Source organism: Pelecanus crispus, chromosome 1 (genome assembly GCF_030463565.1).
Source record: "Pelecanus crispus isolate bPelCri1 chromosome 1, bPelCri1.pri, whole genome shotgun sequence".
Lineage (NCBI taxonomy): Eukaryota > Metazoa > Chordata > Aves > Pelecaniformes > Pelecanidae > Pelecanus > Pelecanus crispus.
Window position 1 is genome coordinate 117,632,741 of NC_134643.1, and position 23,027 is coordinate 117,655,767.

Sequence of the window (23,027 nt, forward strand, 5' to 3'; positions counted from 1 at the left end):
GTCACTCTATTCCTAATTTTGAGTGGGAGTGGGAGGCTTTCAATACAGCGCCTGTACTTCCTGCTTAGCTGTTATGGTCTTCCTGAGTGTGTGCGTTGATGGTAGCTGTCCCAAATTCTCTGTGAAGTCCTGGTCCTGCCTTAACTTTGTATGCTGGTGAACGGGCCTGCAGCATGATTTATTAAAAACAGATTTCAGAAAAGCAGCAGAGGAGGGTAAACCCTGTATTTCCATTCTTTAGCCTTGTTTAACAGTGAAGCCACTGAAAGGTATAATTGATGAATTGTACTAAACCAAGCTGTTCTTGTTGAGTTCTTTGGTTTTGGTGGGGTTTTTGCTTGTTGGTTTCAGATTTTGTTTGTTTTGTTTTTTTCTAAATATTCCTTCTGGATTCTGACCTGCATAATGTGGGCCTATTCTTATAGTACTGAATGCAAAACTTTCACTGAAACATTTTCTTTTTTCTGCAAGCAATTAATTTCCTTCCTCTCAGGCTCTATTTCACTAATTTTACCAACAATCATGTAGCATCTTGTGCTGTAAAGCCCAGCCTGAGGTGGAATTCTTGCAGAGTTCAGATAAATTATAGTCCCTGCATCTTGCCATTTTAGGGATTTTTTTAGAGTAGCCTTAGAGATGGATTAAGCTCAGTTTATGTAATTGGATATTTATTCTACTATGTAAGTTTTTCACTGTCAAACTTGAGTCAAAAAAAGACAAAAATGAGACGCATACTGCTTCTTGTTTCTTCCTTTCTCTGTGCACAGGCCCTTTCTTGGGGCCTTGGACCATTCATGGACCTATTCATTCATAACCCTATTGCATAACCTCCAGATCTTATCATACTTGCGGTCATAATGGATCCATGGCTTCAAATCAAAAAAATGTGTCAGGCAGGCAGGTTGTGTTTGAATTTCTATGTATTACTGCAGTCATTTAGCTGAGCAAGTAGGCAGATCATAGGAGCATGCTGGACAATAGTGTATGCGTTTTTCTGAGCAACCACTGCCTTAGACAGATGTGCCCTCTTAGTTGGGTGGACTGGGAGAGGATGCGATGGTGGGCTGCCAGGCTTTGTAAATGTTTACTCAATTTGAATTTTTATGGAAGCTGTTTAAGACTACAGTAAGTATATATACAGGTCATCTAAAGGTACAGGCGCAGTGCCTTGCTGTGATAAGGTAGGTGAAGAGTTTCTCATACCCCCTCTGTTGGCAATTCATTTTGGCTGGGTGGAACTCTGCTGTGTTGCAGTTAGTCAGCAGTAACTGTGCAAGATAGCTGAGCGCTGTTTCGAGTTTCTCTAATAATATGGATTAGGCCTCTAGTACAGAGTGGACTACTAGTGTGATTGCAGGAAGCCATAATAAGGGGGTTAAATGATTTAATTTGACTTACCATTCCTATTGGCACAAACTTACCTGTTGGAATAGGGTTGATTTATTGTTAAATTGATTTCAATTTATTTGGCTCTTGCTAGACCTGCTTATGGAATGGCCATGTAATATGCATGTCTTAAAAATCTCTTTACTACGGTAAAATAACAGGTCCCTATTTAAAAAATGGCTAATTTGTGGACCTTTGATTATTCATACACTTTCTTTTGTTAACCCTCACTCATATAACTTCAGATGAGTTCAAATCAGGCTGTGATTTTCTAGAAGCAAAATGGACTGTGAATATCTCTCAATACCCTTAAAGCATTGCAGTAAGTAGTACTGCTAAGATAGTAATGGAAGTTGCTGCCTTCTTGTAGCCAAGGGTGTTCAGAAAAAAATATGTATTTAGTAATACACAATACTCTCTAAAAATTAGTTCCAACTCACATTAAAATTAATTTCTATCCTGTGTCATCTTTATAGCCAAATTGGTCACCATTTATTTGCCTCTGACTAGGAATCTGTTAACAAGAGATTGTCAATCTCATGGGTGGGTGCTAGTGTGTGCTAACCAGGAATATATTAGAATCTAGCAGAAACTTGCAATGACAGTTACAGTCTCTTCTTACAACCTTTATGCCACTGCACCAGTACACAAGCTGTCATCACATCATGCTGCATTTAGAATTGCAAGGAATGACAATTGCCTTTAAAAGAAGCTTTGGCTTGTAAATGAAAATCTACCATTTATCTGTATTTCATCATAGGTTATTTTGGTTAAGCTTAAAATACAATAGCAGTATAATTTAAGGTTTTATTAGATCTGAGTTGGGATGGATGTAGACTACTTACACATAGCCTCTAGGTGCAGCTTCTCTTCTGTATTTTTATGTTCCACTACATGTTACTCTGTCCTAGTATGAAGAGATAGCATTTTCCCAAAGCAAGGGTTTTCAGCTTGTTAGATACAGACAGATAGATATGGATTATTTGTTTTGGGTTTTTTTCTTAACAGTTTAATTTCTTCAGTGAGAAAAATCTGTACATGCACATGAATTAAGATAGATTCATCACTCGCTACAAAATATTTCAGAAATAAACATCATAATTGCTTCCTTTTCATCACAATATTGTACCAGCTTGACATCTTTTGCCAGCCAACATTCTCAGGCCATCCAGAACTGCCAAAACATCTGAGATAATACACATTCAATTACAGTATTATAAAGATGAACCATCTGTGCTAAGATTTCCAGTGGTGCATGAGAATGAAAATAGGAATATACAAAATCCCTGATAGGTTGTTATAAGTCCCAACATGACATAAGTGAATTGACTTAAGTCAGTCCCTAGCATTGTTAAACAGCCATCACAGATTTTACCACCTACAAGTAAAACCAAAATTGGAAAGACTATGTCGGATATGCTGTAGAATCCACTGAGAGTGAACTGAATTGCTTTGGTGGTCCAACGACTAGTGGTAATTTTATCAAAGCTTCGCTTTTCTAATGGAACCAAGTTCAATCCACATTCAATCCGCATTTAAGGAGTCTGGAAGTAGGCTTTCTTTCTGTTATACCTTACACCACAGGCAAGGAAAGGATAATGGGCACTGTTCACTATTAATACTCATTCACCATACATGTTTTCTCTTATGTCTTGCACTTAACTTCAGTAGATCTGTTTTTATACAGATATAACCCATTCCTTATACTGCAATCTCTTTGAGGTTCCTCTTGCATTGATAGGAACAAAACTGTGTGCAGAAGATGAAGTGCTGTATGCCCCACAGTTGGTGCTTTACATTCATTGATGGGTTATAAATAGGTCTACCTCTCAGTGCAGCTCTCACCTAAGATTTTTACGTACATATATTTTGAGCTAGGTATGCTATATTTGCTAAGTTAAAATAAATTTACTAGTATGCAAGAGTTAACATAGCATGCTAATTTAAACCCATTTAGTTTTTTTAATGTTCACTAGATGATTTTTACCTTTTGTGAAGGATAAATAACATCCTCACTTGTGCAGCAGCATGGGGTCTGAATAGAGGGAGAAAAAAAGTTTTCACTGCCTAGTTAGTTATTATCCTAATGACATTCCCAATGACTTAAATAGAATGTAGTGTATACAAAATGTTAGCTAGAGATACAAAACAATTTCTGCTACATGCATATTGTGTTATATAAAAGATGGAGCAGGAAATAATGGAGCAGGAAGGCAGAAGGAAAAGATGGATACTGAGCTGTTGGAGAGTTGTTCCATAAGAAAAAAAGTTTTGGGTTGGTTTTTTTTTTTCTTTCTTTTTCCAGTCAGAAAATAACCTCTTCTGTGATCCAACATTAGCCCATGTCAGCATCTGTTCACTTGGTGTGTGATTTCCTATGTTAGTGAAGAGAGGATAATAAGATGCCACAGCCATTAGACCTATCCCTCTTTGTATGGAAAAGAGGACTCTAGATACAGAGTGGGGTTGTCCCAGCCGCTCTCACTGACCCTTGCATTTAGTTGGGAGCATGACTGATCATCTCCAGCTCTGTCTGAACCCATTGGCTACAAGGTAATCAACAGAAATTCCCTCTCTTCTCACCCATTTCTTCAGCACAGCTGCTGCAGGAACTCTGGAGAGTACCAGGGCAAGTTCTTTTCATTGTCTCACATTGCAGGGAAGGTGGTAGTTAACAGCTTCATGTCAACCTGTGATAGCACCTCTGAGCAGGGAAGACCCAACCTCTGAAAAGACTGCACTGCTTGGAATAGTATGGGCTGAAGCTGAAAGAGCTGCTTCCTAACATGCTGGGCATTCAAGATGTATGTTCCTCTATACATGGGGTACATTTAAAGCTGGAGTGCTGTGAACCATGTGTCTCAAGTGTTTGTTCTCAGACTGTCTCAAGACAAGGCTTTCCTCCATCCTCATTTGTGATTTCAGCCCATGAAAGGACACCTAAATGTGCAGGCTAGAGAGGTCTGTTTTGTGCCCTAACCTGATGATCAAACAGCTGGTGTGTGCTGATACAGTCCCACCCAAATCAATTTAGATCCAGTTGACTGCTTTGAAAGGGTCCTAGAATAGAACTAGCTTCTCAGTAAGTCACATGGTGACTCTACCATGCGAAAGCACAAGGATTCAGAACAATTTTATAATTCCTCACTGTTGTGAAACTGGAGATGACAACACAGGCATAGCTCTGGATAAGGACTTAGAACATTTAGTCATTTAGTTCTATTTTATTGCGTAATTCTTTTTTTTTTTTTTTTTTAAAGCAGTTCATTTAATCTCTTTTTTCCTCAGTTCACTAAATACAACACAGTTGTTTGTTTTCTTAATGTCTTATCCTGTCCTTTGCCTATTGTATCTAAGATTGCAACTTTGGACTTGCAGCTCTTCTGATGTCTATACACACAACCTAACACAATGGAACATGCAGTTCATTTGAGCTATCACACTATAGTTCAATGAAATAAACCAAGATGTACATAGTTACAAGTTATTATAGACAAGAAAGAATACACCATATACAAGAGATAGAGAACCAAGAATTTATTGGCAACTTAACAAAAAATCGTAAGACCTTATCACAGTATGACAGTTGTTACCAGTCCAGCAATACAAAGTCCAAATTAGTACAGAAAAGCCTCATTAAATAATAATGCCATTAAAATTGTTAAATAAGAAAACTTTTTGTGTGTGTTATGCTTGCCCATCCAATAACTCTCTGGGTCTGATGGCCAAGTATTTGAGCCTTCCCCAAGTAAAGAGGTGGGGGCTGTCACAGCCATTCCTCAGTGTCTTTGCCAGGATGAATGTGATCTTCACAGTCCCTTCCTCCTCAGTGCTGGAGTTCACTTGGATTTCTTTTTAAGCATTTTCCCATCCCCATCTACTCCCTTCTTCCTGCTCCCGGGGAAGGAGTGAAAGCTGCCCCACAGCCCCCAACATCCCCAGGGGCCGTTTGTCCGGCAGGCACTGCCTGGGGCTGCCAGCCGCTTCCCCGTTGGCACTCCCAGAGCTGGAGCTCAGCCAGGCTGGGCCATGGGCACTTGGCCACGGGGCGCCTGGTAAACCCAGCTCAGCCCCGCTCGGGCCAAGGGCAGCCCAGCCACCCTGGAGACATCGTCTATAATCAAGCAAACACAAAGCCTGTGGACTTTCACAACTAATGACAAAATTATATCTATTTGGCTTAGATGTGAATTGGAATGCGCCTGTCTGAGTTTATGAGGTTGGTATAACCATTATTACTGCTGTTTTTAAATTGAATTGACTGACCTTTCTCTCCCATTTACTAAAATATTTTTGTAACAGGCACACCCACATGCTGCTGCTGACTTAGGAAGCTTTCAGAATGAGACAGTGAACCTGAATATAAAGATATTTTGAAAGGTGACTGAATCAGCAGTATGACCCTGAGATTTTCAGAGGCATACATCAACATGCACTGTTTAATACTAGTCTCTGAATCTGCATGCAAATCTAACATTGACAGATAGTTCAGGATAATCATCTACATTTATTACATTTAGATGTATATTCTTTGCTGAAAGAGGTCGACTGCTGAACGAAAGCTTCAGCATTGTAAAATTCACACATTATGGTGTGATAGTAAATGCTGAGCTGAGCTGGTTACAAAGTTACTGTTTATTTAATGAGAATTTTAAGGAGGTGGAAGCTGACACTCCATCAAATCATACAGTTCTTTTTTGGACTAATCAACTAGCACTAATATAGTGAGTGATAATTGCAAAAGTTATAATTAGTCCTCATTTTTTCTCAGGCAGTGTTTTGTTTTGTTTGTGCACTCCTATTGATGTTTAAGAAAGTATTACTAATCTTTTTTTTGTGTCTGGTAACATACAAAAATAACTTTAAACTCTCTTTATTATTATGCTGTTCCATAATTAATGATCTTGTTAAGATACTGGGACTTTATTGTCATCCACATATGAAATACAAGGTATCTTACTAATATCATCTGAAACAGAAACCTAAACTAAACGCGAACAGGTTTCACGTGTGTCCTGGTTTCAGCTGGGATAGAGTTAATTTTCTTCCTAGTAGCAGGCACAGTGCTGTGTTTTGGATTTAGGATGAGAAGAATGTTGATAACACACTGATGTTTTTAGTTTTTGCTGAGTACTGCTTATGCTAGTCAAGGACTTTTCAGCTTCCCATGCTCTGCCAGGGGCACAAGAAGCTGGGAGGGGGCACAGCCAGGACAGCTGACCCAAACTGACCAAAGGGCTATTCCATACCATATGACGTCATGCTCAGTATAAAAACTGGGGGGAGTTGGCTGGGGAGCAGCGATTGCTGCTTGGGGACTGTCTGGGTATTTGTCAGCAGGTGGTGAGCAATTGCATTGTGCATCATTTGCTTTGTATATTCCTTTATTTTTGTTATTATTATTACATTCTCTTCCTTTGCTGTCCTATTAAACTGCCTTTATCTCAACCCACAGGTTTTACTTTTTTTTTCCCCAATTCTCTCCCCCATCCCACTGGTGGGGGGAGGGTGAGTGAGCAGCTGTGTGGTGCCTAGTTGCTAACTGGAGTTAAACCACGACAGCATAGTAACCCTACTTGTTTTGGAGGCATTGGACCATCTTGTGCTGGGTTTGCCTGGGATACAGTTAATTTTCTTAATAGTAATCAGCATGGAGCTAGGTTTTGGATTTGTGCTGAAAATGGTGTTGATAACACAGGGATGTTTTAGCTACTGCTGAGCAGTGCATACACAGGGTCAAGGCCTTTTCTGCCTCTCACACCACCCCATCAGTGAGTAGGCTGGGGGTGCACAAGAAATTGGGAGGGGACACAGCTGGGACAGCTGACTCCAACTGACCAAAGGGATATTCCACACCATATGATGTCATGCTCAGCATATAAAGCTGGGAGAAGAAGAAAGAAGTGATGGCAATTGTCTTCCCAAATAAGTGTTACACGTGATGTAGCCCTGCTTTCCTGAGATGGCTGAACAACTGCCTGCCAATGGGAAGCAATGAATGAATTCCTTAGTTTGCTTTGCTTGTGTGCATGACTTCTGCTTTACCTATTAAACTGTCTTTATCTCACTTTTCCTCTTCTGATTCTCTCCCCAGCTGGGGGTGAATGAGTGGGCAGCTGTGTAGTACTTGTGAACCATGTGTCCCAAGTGTTTGTTCTCAGACTGTCTCAAGACAAGGCTTTCCTTGTGTATTTAGCTGTCAGCTGGGGTCAAACCATGACACCTCTCAATTTTCTTCTGTATGAATAACTAATATTTTGTATTTGCTGCAATACAAACTGTGGTACAGAAGAAATAACAGTAAATAATTGCAGTGACTTTGTTCCGCTCATTAACCAGATGAATGAATTTCAAGTCTCTTTCCAATTGCAAAAGGTACTCCATGCTAAACTTGCTCTTGTTTATACTTCTGTCTTTGGAATTGATTAACTCCTTAGATACTAACTCAACCTGAACTAAAAAATATGAGCATGGAAAGGCATTTCTGTGTATTTTTGAGTGTACAGTTTCTGGGTATATTTCTATGCATCTTTTTCACATGTCAGAAAAACAACTTCCTTCTCCTCTCTGAACATCCTTTTTAACTTCTTCCTCTCATGAAGAAAAAGTGAGAGGTGAAGACTGTCTCTGCATGGCTCCCCCACAGTGCTAAGGTGCTGCAGAGACATACAAAGAAGGAGCAGGCAAGGGTGCTCCTAGGGCAAGAGTCAGTCATTTAAGCCAGTGCTGCCATTGTGAGAAGCAGTTGTGGACCCATATACTCAGACATGGTCAGGATCCTTACTTCCCAGAGAGAAGGTTCTCAGTGGGCAGCCTAAAGCTTAATGCTTTAAGCATTTCCAGAAATGTTTCTATTCTGGAGAAATCTTTCATGTAGATACACACTTATATAAACACATGCCAAGTGCCTGTACTGGCTGACCATTCTGGCTTTCTGGTGGGGCCCTTCGTTAAGATGGCATGGATCCTGGTTCATCAAGGTGAAGAAAATGGCAGGAGAGTCTACAGGGATTTTATTATGGGTCTTTTCTTTTTTTTTACCTTCATGGCATAAATATTGTATTTTCCAGCTAGCACACTCTGAAAATTACTTCATACACTTCAAGAAAAACAGTATTTTCAGTCATCTCTAAAATTCAGTGCAAATGCAACTGTACAGAAAAGTTTCCATATATTTGTTTTAAAGATGAGATGAATAGGCTTCATGTTGTGAGCAGATTTTCTCCTATGAAAATCATGTTAATGGCAGCCCTATAATTGTAGGCAGTAGAAGAAAAACTTGAACCCCTGACCTCCAAGAGAAAAATAGAAAACTCGATTACTTATTTAAAAATCTGTGTATGTCCATTGGGACTCTGTGAAATCCTAAAGGGAAAACACCTGATAAAATACAAGTAGGGAGAGAAAAACATTAAAAAAAACCCAACCCAAACCCAACCACTTGAATCCAGGAACATCAAACTATTTTCTCTTTAGGTAGAGAGATTCAGAAAGTGAATTAAGTGTTTTACCACATATGGAGGTGGATGGTTTTTCTATTAAGTGGTTTTGGTCTACTGGAAGAAAATGAATTCTCCAAGAATATAAGGAGAGAAAACATGTATTAATATTAATTCATAGTGCATGTTGATAGGACTGTATTGTCAATTAAAATTTCAAGATTTCATATTTGTGGTGTGAACTCTTCCAATAAAATAATTTTGAAATTGGTTTACATTTAATATTTTATTTATGTAACCTATTATTTTCCTTTCTTTGGTTTGAAAATTTTTGTGGATTCCTATCTTATTTAGTATTATTTGGTCCTACAGTGCACTTGCTCTAGCAGGCAGTCAGTACTGACCATATAACCTGCTGTTAGGTCTGCTTTTTTCCCCCAGCTGAGTAGTAGTTCATCAGGAAGAAAGACTTGAGAAACTCTATGCATGTGTATATATACATGTGTGTGTGTAGGGATGTACGTATATATGTGTATATGTCTACATATAACCAATTGTATAGTTTTTTCTGTTTGCTCTCACTTAAAAGTCCTGATCCGTAGTCACACCACAGAGGTCACACAGCAACAATTTGGCACAGTCAAAGAGTTTATTGGCTACCAATGAATCTTTATAACTTTTAATCTGCAGTATGAGGAAGATTAAATGAAAATGTGCATTTGTACAGCAGTTTAATGGTGAAGTTTTCCTCTCTAGGTTTTCTTTAAGATCATTCTAGAATATTTAATATATAGTCTGAAATTCAGTGCAAATGCTATTCACAGGCTAGATCTTCTATCCCATTTTCCAAATGGCATATTCAAATGACATTAGAATAAAAGAATGCAGAAAGTAGCTTTTGTGTGTCTTGCTCTCCCTATCCATTTTTTTTTTTTTTAACAGGATAATCTAGCCAATGGTAACTTCCAGAAAGAAAAATACTAGAATGAAGAGTATGTTATGAGTGAAATATATATATATATGTGTAAGTAACCCTAAGCCAAGTGTCTCCAGCTACATGGCTTAAAGTTCCCCATCAATTTGTAAAATACATAAACTTATCTTTTAATTTCAAGAGTTTCCAGAGACACTTTCAAAGTTTCAATGCATTTATAAAGTAGCCGTAAACATATATATAGGATCTCTACTCTTAAAATCTGGTGACTAGTTTCTAATGAATAATTTATTTGATGAATGTTTTTCCTTTTGTCTTTTGAATTTATCAGGGGTGCAATATAAAAGAACATCCATTTATGGTTCAAAAATGTCAGATTAATAATTTGCGCTAATATAAGTTGCTCTGAAATGAAGTGTTTGCCAACAACTTGCAAGTATTGAATGAGCTGGGCTGGATAGTACAAACAGAACATGTTTCAAGCTGTTCATAATATACTTTTTTTAAAAAAAACAGTAGATATTTTGCAAAATACAATTTAAAATAATAAGCAGAAAATATGAATTTGAATGGCCTTTTTAAACTGGGTTTTTTCCTTCCTTTCAATATAAGAGAGGGTTGTTTTATTGTTTTTTTGCTTTTTGTAATTAGAAATAACAGCTTTTCAGGGAGGAAAATTCAACAACACAGGAGATTATTTTAAATATCTTTACAAATTACTTTTGTATTTCAAAAACCAGCTTTGTTTTAACTGCTGTGTCTCTTCTTAGGTTGCTGAATTGCTACAAATACTTGTTATATGGGGGTTTTTTCTTAATTTCCAAAATGCATATTTTGATGAAACAGCTGCTGCTAACTGCACCAAATATCTCAGGAGGAATTAACATGTAACACTTCTCCTGTATCCTAAGTTCCTGAATCCAGTTACATATTGTCACATATATGTCACAGATATACAGTACTTCTTTCCTCCAAATGTGGATGATGTTGTTCCTTAAAGGAATAGTGATAACCTCAGCTTATTTGTCAACCTTTAACATGTATAATTCAAACCTCACCTTTTATTCTCAGCTATTAGCAGGTTTTTTTAGTGTTCCAAGTTGCCAACAGAAGCAGTAGTATTTATCAATAGCATATTGGTGTCATCCCCACCCTGCCAGGTCATTCGCCTAGGCCTTTTTAGGAGCTGTGTATCTGCTCATAGTTTGACTATAAGGATTAAATCTAAAAAGAAATCACATATATATACAAAGCTGCTTAGACCAAAGAAGTGTTCAAAAAACGGGTAGATGTGGCACTTTGGGACATGGTTTAGTCTAGTCTACCCTTGATTGGTTTAGTGTGGACTTGGTAGTGTAGGTTAATGGTTGGGCTGGATGATCTTAAAGGTCTTTTCCAGCCTAAACGATTCTATGATTCTAAGTATAGATAAGAATACAATTGCAGTGATAACATGCTCTGATGGTTTTCAAGGTCTCAGCTCTGCATATGGCCACAGTGACCAGAATAACGATGAGAAATGACTCTTAATGAGGGTTGTTTTAGTGAGTCAATATCCTCATAAATAGTTTTGACTTTCACATAGTATTTAATTCATATACTGACAGGGATGCTTTACTCAGTTTATACACAAGTTGCCTGTGTTATTCTATGCTGTAGATTTTATATGCAGGTCTCACCTTCTCTTGTTCTTTCCTCTACCTGTAGCTTATTTCAACTAACCTGTTTCTTTTTCATCTTAAATCTTATTCCAAGTCTGTCATGTGAACAACTGTAGCCAAATGTTGTTACTGTGTAATAAAAAGTAATATGCTACTGAAATTTCTACCCTTTACTTGTATCTTTCTCACTTCTTCAGACTAAAATGTGGGAACATTGTTATTTTGCCCCTGGCATTCAGTATCCCTTTTCTGTACTTTTAATCTGTTTCATTCATTTGTTTATTTTGAATAGTGGTGGCATATATATATATTTTGAGGTCATGCTTATGTGGCACAACAGATACTCATGTTAGCTTTAAATGAAGCAGGAATTCTCTGAATCCTTAAATTTACTCTGTCCACAGGTAGAAATTACATATGTGATGAAAATGTGATACTTTGGTGTTTAGATTTCAAAATACCCAGTTTGAAAGCTGTCTGGAATGTATCTTTAAAAGCAGGCAAGAAAGGGGCTCTGAAAAAGTGTTTGTCTTCTCCATGTCAATTTGCAGTTCTACACTAGCTGAAGTGTGTTACTTGACACAATAACCTTGAGTCACTTATAAGATTTTATTTTCAACTGCAGCCCTTTGCCAAATCTCTCTTTATTTTCACACAACTTCTGGCTGTCCTTGTTAGGATACATTAGTGTCAAACTGAGGAATGCTGATTAGGGAAGACAAGTCATGTACCATACACAGCCTTGCTATTACAGTCCCATTTAAATGATGGTATAATGTCTTTTGGCTCTGTGGAGCAGATATAATTTTAGATGCCTTCTCCTTCTACCTTCCTTCCCTCTTCCCCTCACCCTCTTCTTTGATAAGCAATAGTTTGCTCAACTAAAGGTAATGATGAAAATTAAATATCTGCCAAATTTAAAAATAAGTAAATCTAAGCTTGGATCCAAAGCAGGACAGCAGAGAGAAATAGACGACTTCTGGAAATATGCAGTGACTGAGGGTCAGACCTCTGTGAATCATTCTTAAAGGAGATGAACTAAAAGCTTGTACCTCAGCAAAGGCCTAAGCCTGAAGGTCAGGAGAGATGTACCTGAAATGCTTTCCCCATGAAACAGTCTGCTAGTTGTCTGAATTTAGATTTTACTCAGGGCTCAGTAATTGCTCTCTACTGTTCTACAAAGCTGTCCTGGTTTCAGCTGGGATAGAGTTAATTTTCTTCCTAGTAGCTGGTGTAGTGCTGTGTTTTGGATTTAGGATGAGAAGAATGTTGATAACACACTGATGGTTTAGTTGTTGCTAAGTAGTGTTTATGCTAGTCAAGGACTTTTCAGCTTCCCATGCTCTGCCAGGTGCACAAGAAGCTGGGAGGGGGCACAGCCAGGACAGCTGACCCAAATACCATATGATGTCATGCTCATTATGTAAACTGGGGGGAGTTGGCTGGGGAGCAGTAATTGCTGCTTGGGGACTGGCTGGGCATCAGTCAATAGGTGGTGAGCAATTGCATTGTGCATCACTTGTTTTGTATATTCCTTTGTTGTTGTTATTATTTTCTCTTCTTTTGCTGTGCTATTAAACTGCCTTTATCTCAACCCATGAATTTTACTTTTTTTCTGATTCTCTCCCCCATCCCACTGGGGAGGGGGGGAGTGAGTGGATGGCTGTGTGGTGTTTAGCTGCCTACTAAACAACAACAAAAGCATGTCTGTTGGAGCATGTGTGTTTGTGTGTTCATATATGTGTATATACATACTTAAAAACATTTGATTACCCAGTGCCCCTAATCCTAGGATAGCAATATGTTAGGGCTGGAAAAAAAAACCAACCAAACATTTTGATTAACAAGACCTAGAATAACAGAACAATTACATTCTTATGCTGTCACGCAGTTTTAGTATGGTTTGCTGCTGGATAATACAAATTACACTGTAGTTAAAGATGAGTGTGGATATTCTTGTTTCCATAATGTATAACATACAACATATCAAGATGAATGACCAATAATGAAAACCTTTAGAAATTTGTGTATCTGAAGCTTGCTTTATGGGTATCTTGTACTCTGAAAGTTGAAGGAAAGCATAGCTTGTTATTCAAACTGTCTTAGATGAAACCTGTATAATTATGGACAATTTTTTGACTGAAAGGGGAATTAAAACAAAACAAACAAAACCACATGCAATATATGGAAACAATAATTTACACTACATTTATCAGGAAAGAGGTGTAAAGCTAGTGATAATAAGCTAAATAGGTGGAATAGGCAGAAAAAGAATAAAGGCATCACATTAGTGATAATTTTATTATAATCCTGGACTATAAATAGGAATTGTAGAAAGTACATTCTTTCCAAGTTGTTGCTCTGTGGAAACTTGATTGAGGGCTATATAAATGCTGACAGAAGTGAGCATACATAATCACAGTATTGGAAGCAGACTAGTTATTCAGTGCAGTCAAAATATCGTAAGCGATTTTCCAGAATCCAATATTAGTTTGAGGACAGGTTGTAAAAAGTTGCTGCTGGAAAAGTATCAGGAAAAACCCAAAAGTATTCATGTAAAAAGTATGAGGAAAAGGTTGTAGTGGCAAAGATCCAGAATTTTATAATAAAAATACCCTAACGTTTAAAAAGTCTGGTAGTATAACAGGAATTCAAATCTGTGTATGTCGTCAAACTAATGCTAGTATATTCAACCTCTGTCAGTGCTTGGTCACCCTCAGAGTGCATAAAGTGTTTCCCTGTGTTCAGACAGTCTCCTGTGTTTCAGTTTCTGCCTATTGCCTCTTGTCCTGCCACTGAGCACCACTGAAAAGAGCCTGGCTCCATCCCTCTTTGCAGCCTTCCTTCAGATATTCATATACATTGATGAGATCCCATTGAGCCTTCTCTTCTCCAGGCTGAACAGTCCCAGGTCTCTCAGCCTTTCCTCTTGGGAGAGGTGGCTCTAGTTAACCATCTTTGTGGCCCTTCACTGGACTCTCTCCAGTATGTCCATGTCTCTCACAGTGGGGAGTCTGGAACTGGACACAGCACTCCAGCTGTGGCCTCACCAGTGCTGAGTAGAGGGGAAGGATCACCTCCCTCAACCTGCTGGCAACACTCCTCCTAATGCAGCCAGGATGCCTTTGCTGTAAGGGGACATTTCTGGCTCATGTAAATGACTTCACATGCCTTCTTGCTAGCTGCATTTTCCACTTACTATTTTGTCCTGTCTACATAATTGGAAAAAAAATCTGCTGATTTTCTTTCTTCTGAAGAATCAAAAGATATCTGAAAAATTATGAAGCTTAAACCCTTATTCAGACCAGACAGAAATCAAAGATAAAATTTTTGAAGAGGTTTGTTTCACTTTATTTTTCATGAACAGAAGGTATACTATTACAAATACAATTACAAGAAGCCAATGCAAAATGTTCAAATTACAAGAAACTTTCTGTCCTGGTTTCAGCTGGGATAGAGTTATTTTCTTCCTAGTAGCAGGCACAGTGCTGTGTTTTGGATTTAATATGAGAAGAATGTTGATAACATGCTGATGTTTTAGTTGTTGCTAAGTACTGCTTATGCTAGTCAAGGACTTTTCAGCTTCCCATGCCCTGCCAGATGCACAAGAAACTGGGAGGGGGCACAGCCAGAAGAGTTGATCCAAACTGACCAAAGGGCTATTCCATACCATGTGATTTCATGCTCAGTATATAAACTGGGGTGGGGGGAGGGGTTGGCCGAGGAGCAGCGATCGCTGCTTGGGGACTGGCTGGGTATCAGTTGGCGGGTGGTGAGCAATTGCATTGTGCATCACTTGCTTTGTATTATATGATTATTATTACTTGCTTATTATTATAATATTATTATTATTATCATTACTATTTTACTTTATTTAAATTATTAAACTGTTCTTATCTCAACCCAGGAGTTTTCTTACTCTTAGTCCTCCGATTCTCTCCCGCATCCCATCGGGGCAGGGGGAGTGAGAGAGCGGCTGTGTGGTGCTTAGTTGCTGGCTGGGGCTAAACCATGACACTTGCATGTGGTTTTAAAACAGAACTAGAGATGACATAACCAGACCTGAAAAATATTCTGAGAAATTGGTTCAGAAAAGCATCTGGTTTTGTCACTCTGCTCTTGAAAATTCAGAAATTTAATGTTACTATAACCATTGTAACACTTGCCAGAAAATTAAATGGGGGAACAGGAAAATAAGAGAAAACTTCACTAACCTAATGGCAAAGTGAACAGTAATCACCTGCCAAATCAGTCTGTTCCAGTGACATCTCAGTGCTGAACTTCCCAGAATAATTTAGACATAGCTTTTCAGGAGCATCTCAGTTGTAGATGAGATGATTTATTTGTAACAATGCTTCTGCAGATAATATGGACAACTGCGGCTGATTCAGTGATCATGGCTTTGGTCCTGCTACTGTCTACTTTGGTTTCGGCAGACATGAATTGCAAATGTGTTTGCTACTCAAGCTACTACTATTAGTTAAGTGTCAAATTCTAAAAACATCTGCACATACTTGAAAATATATAGAAGACTTCCTTCTTTGCTGACTTAATATTTAGAACTCTAAATTGGCAGCTGTCTACAGGTTGAGACATAAATTACAAACTGACTAAGAATTATATCTGTCAGTATTCATTGGCATGAATAAACACAAATAAATTTGGGCTTTTCCTGGTAGGATTCAGCTTTCCCTTTCAACAAAAACAGAGATGTATATTAGTTTAGAAGAGTTGTTGTCTTCCTTCTTGTGCTTATGGTGGTGGTTTCAAACTCATTGTTCCTTCTTTAATTCAGTATTTAGAGTCTAAGTCTTTAAAGGAGAAAGATGTTGATGCCACAGTCAAAAATTAATAACTTTTACTATCATCCTATGTTTGTGCTCTGGTAGCGCATGGAGGCTAGGTAAGCTATATTATAGGGTCCCATTGTATTAGATACTGTTTACAGATGCTTTGAAAAAAAAAAAAGTCCACTTATTAAGAGCTTGGTCCAGTTTTGACAAGGTGTAATTGTGCATTATATTGCTATGTCTTCATCCATACTTTATTATGCTCTTGGATTCAAGTTCAAAAATCTGTGAACTAGCTACTTCTTAAATTGTACATGGTTTTACATGAAAAGGAATTCATGCCCTTTTTTGTCCCTAAGGAAGTTGTTGATACAAACCCTGACACTAGTGAGGTATGGCATCCCAGAAGGAATTTTATTAGAAATTATGGTAATTCCACAGTGTAATGTAACAAGTACTATTGCTGTCGTGTTATATCCTTATAAATATATATATAGTTAACTTGTGTCACTACAGTAAATACACTTCATCAGACCTGGCATGAAGGAGAAAGATTATCTTTTGTTGTTGCTCTTCTGATCATTTGCATCTTAAAAATCTCATTTGTATAAATTTCTGCTTAAGTAACTTTAAAAAATAGTTTTTGCCTTCAAATTGCATCTTCAGCCATTTTTTTGTTTTTGTAAGACAAAATGAAAAAGAAAAAAAATCTTTGTTCCTGCAGATCATATGCTGCTCAGCAGTCTTAACAAAGGAGGTATAAAAGGAGATTTTGCAGAGAGCTATTCCCTAACTATCATGCCCCAAAGACCCTTCCAGCCTTTATTTTGAAACTAGCTAGTTTGTATTCCTTGATCTCAAATGTGGCAGTATCTCTGAAAAAGGTAGACAAACTCTCAGGTTATTGGATTTGGATTCCAAATAATTATATTATTACTTCCAGTGACTGCAATCTTATATTTATTGAAGCAAGTCCTTCTGGCCTTGCATCCAGTTCGGGAGATTATCTCCACTTAGGAAACTGCTCAAACCACTATTCAGAAAGGCACCTAAAATATGAATAAGAATACTCTTGTACCATTTCCTATGTTGGAATGTTTCTATGTTACCTAATAAACAGATAGTTAATAGAATATCATATATAAACCTATTGGAAACTTAAGCTTATATGCAGTGACATCAGTGATGTGTTTTGATATGATGTCTAGTAGGCATTGAGCATTCATACTAGCAATCAAAGCAGAAGGAAGTATGGATGCTCAGAAGCCTGTTGATTGGTCCTTGTCCCCATATAGTGACTCTAAAATGAAGGCATTTCCAGTGAGAAAGCATTTAAAAACTTCGATCATCAGGGCCGTGGTAAATACTGAGTGAATTGCATTTTTCTCCCCATATACACCACTTCAATTAAAAATAGATATTTGTGTAGTGCTGCAATTCTTCAAAGTTTTGATAACTTTGAGCTAACTTTCATCTCTGTTCAAGTAAGTTCATCATGGTAATAACATTTTATAGTCTTTCCAAGTTTTCATTTTCACTTATTTTATGAACACCTTCATAACAATGTAAAGGGCTCTTCTTCTATGCCAAAATGCTAATCAAATACCTCTTCTATTACTAATAAAAAAAGTAGGATTTTTTTCCCCTTTAATTGAAACTTCTGTATATATGTGTGTATATATAACACATTTGCTGATGAGACTATCAGGAAAAAGGATAAAAGATTTTGCAAATCCTTCTACTAGCTTGTTAATTTATTATTTCAAAGAATATGAAATCCATGCAGCAAGCACATAGCATGTGAGTTTAAGCATGTGCTTATGTTCCTTTCTATTCAGCACAATACTAAAATAATGAATTTAAAATTAAATATATATTTAAGAGTTTAAATAAGCACTTAATCACTGCTCCCATTAGGGATACTGTTTTGACAGGCATGCTCTAGTGATTAAACACCTTGCTGAATTAGAGTCTTAAGCATCTGCCTAATTTAAGCAGTAAATCCTATTGAAGCCAATGGGACTTATCCTGATTAACTCTCTTACTGAACTAGGGTGAAAGTGAGAGACCAATAATCCTGAGCAACCTTAAACTCTGGCAAGCAGGCACTGAAACTAGTTCAGACAATGAAATATGAATTACAGCTCTCCAGCTAGTCATGTCTATAAGCACATATTTCAAATGATGCCAGTCTCTTTATTTAGCAGATCAATCATACTGGAGAACAGCTCTAGAATAAATCTATTTAAGCAGGTAGCTACATGTAATCTAAAAGAGCAAAAACACATTAAATTGATTTTATTCAGTACCTCTGTTCCATTCTGTCTTCTGTACTCTGGAGTTTGTCAGGATTCTGCTTATGCGTTTCTTTTCCCAGTCTTCTTTCCTTCTGCCTTTCAACATTGTCACAAAATAATCTGGAGAAAATGAACAAATGAACAAAAGATAATACTATGTATGCTTCCTGCCTCATGAAATAGTATGAATGTCTCTAATGCTAGACAAAAGTCTCTTCCCTGATATCCTGCACACAAACAACAGAAGGTTAGAGGCCTTAGATAGATAGAGGCAATATGACCAGAATTAATCCATCGCAACATAGGTGGAGCTTCAGGAGGCTCATGCTCTGCAAACCAGCAAATACGGTATTGCCACTGCTTGGGGCAGGCATTGGGCTGTGTCGGGTCCCAGGGGGTGGCTGGGCTGCCCTTGGCCCGAGCGGGGCTGAGCTGGGTTTACCAGGCGCCCCGTGGCCAAGTGCCCATGGCCCAGCCTGGCTGAGCTCCAGCTCTGGGAGTGCCAACGGGGAAGGGGCTGGCAGCCCCAGGCAGTGCCTGCCGGACAAACGGCCCCTGGGGATGTTGGGGGCTGTGGGGAAGATTTCACCTCTTCCCTGGGAGGAGAGGGCAGGGAGCTGGCCATAGTACGTAAAGAAATCCAAGTGGACCCTGGCACTGAAACAGAAGGGACCCCACCACCAGCATCACACCCCTCCCAGTGAGAGCTGAGGATACTGATGAGTGTCTGTGACACCCCCCACCTCTCTGCTTGGGCAACACTGAAACTGTTGACCGTCAGACCCAGATGGCCTTCAGGAGTGTGGGCGTACCATAGAAAGGAAGGACTACAAAGGTCTTTTTTTTTAATATAGGCATACATAAATATATGTATAGCAATTTTAATCATTGTGACTTTTCTGTATTAGATAATTTGAACTAATAGAATGACAAAACATTAACTAGACTGATAATAAATTCCACATATATGGTGTGCTCGTTTTTACCCATAAAGAGATTTTGAGTATAACTTTCTCTCCCAGCAGGTGCTGGAAATGCACATTTAATTTTTTTGCAGTCATGTATGAAAAGCACCTTATTCCCAATTCACAGGGAAAGTGGGGAGAAACCCTGCAAATGCAGTTTAAAGAAGTTAAAACTGAGAAGGTTGTCCTATTGCCTGATTTTGGATCTTTTTGGCATTTATGCTTCTCTTTTATTTGGTAGAGAGGAGTACACTTCAGCTTAAAGCTGTCAGGAGTCTAACTACCATCTGGAATTACACTTTCCATAGATGTTTTGTTGTCTATTTAGAGTTCCTAGGGAACTTAAGATGTAATTACAAGATACATGTTTCTGGCATCTGTTGCACTTGTTCTTCTCTTCTGTTCTCAGAATGACACTGACTGCTGTGATGTTGGGGTTTTTTTTTGTTTGTTTTGTGAGGTTTGGGGGCTTTTTTTTTAAAAAAAAAAACCACAACTGGTTTTGAGGGTGGATATGATGTTGTTTGTATTTCTAAAGTATCCATTGGTGCTGTTCAGAGACCATTATCACTTAAATGATCTGGTTTGAGAGTTTTCAACACTTTTATACCTCCCCTTGCCTCTCCCAACACAGGAAATAGTGTCTGTTGGTCACAGAGATTATTTTAACCTAGATCTTTTTAATGATCTACTCGATAGTTCAGCCCCAGAAGGACCTGGGGTGTTAGGAGCTTTCTGTATAACAATGCAGAAAGAGCTGTGCTCTTTTTTTGGATGGTATATTTATTTTTCCTCCTGTTATCTAGAGTATATGGAAATTCCTAAAAACCATTAAGAACTGTCCCTTAGGATTTCTCTTGTTCAATTAAGAGAAGCAAAGGTCCCTCATCATCTGGATTCAGTTGCTTTGAGAGAGATTGCCTTCTATCCAATTTTCCTGCCTCAGCGAGTGATGCTTAATTGAACACCTGGAGGGATAGCATGTCCTTTCTCTCAGGTTTAGGTCAAGAACTCTTAGCTTGCTCCCAACAAAAAAACTTGAGTTTCAAGTGTGTATGGATGTGCGTGAATTTTGCCCCCTTCCTGTGACAAATGATTGCTCCTGTGTTTTAGTTTTAATGAATTCCATGTTTCCCATCAGACAAATTTAAAAGAGTAGGTCTGTTTCTATTTAAGGTTCTGTATGGGTATTCAGAGACAGGGGAGAAAAACACACAAGCAAACAAAAAAACACAGAAAAAAATCATTACATCTTTTGAGGAACAGTGAGGGAAGAATATCCTGGTAAAAGTTTATTTGTGTGTGCTCCAATATGGCTCTTGGTGTAACAGAAATATCATCCAAACCATTCAGGCCTGCAAGAGTTTCTTATACAAGCTTGTTTTGGAATTTTATCATGGTCTAATACTTTACCTTTTCATTTTATATATGGTACTAAACTGTGGAGCCGGTTTAGTATTTGTTTTATTTTTGGCATGACAGAGTACAGCTGGAAGGTGGGGGAAAAACATCGGTTCCAAATTAGAGATTTTTTTTTTTTTCCTGTCATAATTGCATATTGCAAGAGGCTCAAGGCTAACTGAATTTAGGAAAAATAAGACAAAAATACCACCACCATCTCAGGTCAGATGTAAACATATCAACTCAATAGTTAGCTGTTGGTTTGCCTTTCTTAAAAAACTGAAATTCAGACACGTTGATATGCTTGTTTCCCACCTTGTAATTTGTTCTGTGGGAAAAGGAAAACAAAACTTCCTGAACTCAGCTCTTATTGGAGGGTTGTATTTTGATGTCTCATATGGTCCTTGTTTTCTTTCTGTCCCATGAAATCAAATAATATTTCCCAATTATGACAGAAAGAAAAGAGCTGAGTTACTGTGGGCTTTTCCTCTTGTTGGATTTAGTAAACAAGGTACTCAATGATTGTAGCAGATGTCTCTGATTTGAGCTTTTTACCTCTTTCCATGGAGCAAATGCTAGGGATGATCAAAGCCTGGAGATGAGCCCACAGATACCAGGAACGATGCATTAGCATGGCCAGCAGCCCTAGGAATTCAGCCATTATTCCCAGCAGCTTAATTTTCTGATCAGCCATGCTGATCGCATGTTCCTTTCTTTTTTAACAGCATATTCTGCCATTCTCCCTCCTGGCATGCTGCTCTCCCCTCTCCAGAAATGTATTCATTTATATTTGAACTCTTCTTTCCCTCAGTCCCTGGGGGACTTGTCTGTATCCTTATGATCTTTGTCAGGGACACAGTGGGATTGAGTGCGCCCTCAGCAAGTTTGTGGCTGACACCAAGCTGAGTGGTGTTGTTGATACTCTAGAGGGAAGGGATGCCATCCAGAGGGAGCTTAACAGGCTTGAGGAGTGGGTCTATGCGAACCTCATGAAGTTCAACAAGGCCAAGTGTAAGGTCCTGTACCTGGGTTGGGACAATCCCCAGTATCAATACAGACTGGGAGATGAATGCATTGGGACCAGCCCTGCAGAGAAGCACTTGGGGATACCGGTGGACAAAAAATTGGACATGAGCCAATAATGCGTGCTGGCAGCCCAGAAAGCCAACTGTACCCTGGGCTGCATCAAAAGAAGCATGGCCAGCAGGTGGAGGGAAGTGATTCTCCCTTTCTACTCTCATGAGACCCCCACCTGGAGTATTGCATACAGCTCTGGGGCGCCTAGTGTAAGAAAGCCGTGGACCTGTTGGAGCGGGTCCAGAGGAGGGCCACGAAGATGATCGGGGGGCTGGAGCACCTCCGCTATGAGGCCAGGGTTTGTTTAGCCTAAGGAAGAGAAGGCTCCAGGGATTGCTTATAGCAGCCTTCCAGTACTTAAAAGGGGCCTGCAAGAAAGACAGAGAGGGACTCTATCAGGGAGTGTAGAGATAGGATGAGGGGTAATGGTTTTAAACTGAAAGAGGGTAGATTTAGATTAGATATTAGGAAGAAACTCTTTACTGTGAGGGTGGTGAGACACTGGAACAAGTTGCCCAGAGAAGCTGTGGGTGCCCCCTCCCTGGAAGTGTCCAAGAGCAGGTTGGATGAGGCTTTGAGCAACCTGATCTAGTGGAAGATATCCCTGCCTATGGCAGGGGGGTTGGAACTAGATGATCTTTAAGGTCTGTTCCAACCCAAACCATTCTATGATTCTATGACCCTGGTGCCTCTGTCACTAACTCCACAGCACGGGTGATCACTCCCTGTGTGACAAACCAACCACGACAGGATGACCTGTTGTGGACACTTGAATAAGTCACACCTTATTGTGCCTCAGGATCAGTTTTGGGGTGGAGGGGAGGGGAGGTTTTGGGCTGGCTGGCATGGTGCCAAGTGTGTGTGTGTGTGTGCGCGCTCATGCTGTTCATGGGTGCCTGTTTCTTCCGCTGCTGCTGCTGGTGTGGCGAGAGGAAGCCTGCCTCATATGCAGTGCCTTGTTGCCCTGTGAGGGAGGTGGTGGCAGGGGGAAGCGGGCCCGGGGTGCTTGACCATGAATTTTACGGAGTACATTTGCTCTCGGTTTGGCATCTTTTGCAAAAAGAAAGAAAAAAAAGA